Consider the following 557-nt stretch of genomic DNA (forward strand, 5'->3'; position numbering starts at 1 on the left):
TATATGCAGTAGTTTTAATTTATATGAAGCGCTTCTTATAAAAAAGGTTGTGTAGTTATTTAATGGCTGGCTAAACATGAATACTTGTTTCTCCTGTTGTGCCCTGCACAGAAGTGCTGCTATGACCCAAACAATAATAAACTATGAAATACACCAAGGCTTCTCTCAAGGAAAAAAAAAAAAAAAAGCAAAGAAACACCAGAATTGAATTGACTGTAAATATCTTCACAACAGAGAATGTACCTTACCCATCATTTTCTTGAAAAATCAAGCCTCTGTAATAGAAGCAGTTTAACCCCTGTAACACCAGGTACAACAGGTAAAAAACGCTTGCTTTCCAGAAACTAAGCTGCATGCAGTAAGAGTTATTGGAGGGAATAGCAATTCCCTTAGGAAATTAATCCCAGACTTTATCTTATACCAATGCTTTCCTTCTACTCACCACAGTAAGCAATACCCAGAGAGAGGTGTGCAGGAGCAGCGTGTGTCTCCCGGTGCTTCGCCTTGCTGTTGCTCTCCTGGCAGCTGCAGCTGAGCAGTCCTGCAGACTCTGTGTG

Source organism: Parus major, chromosome 7 (assembly GCF_001522545.3).
Source record: "Parus major isolate Abel chromosome 7, Parus_major1.1, whole genome shotgun sequence".
NCBI lineage: Eukaryota > Metazoa > Chordata > Aves > Passeriformes > Paridae > Parus > Parus major.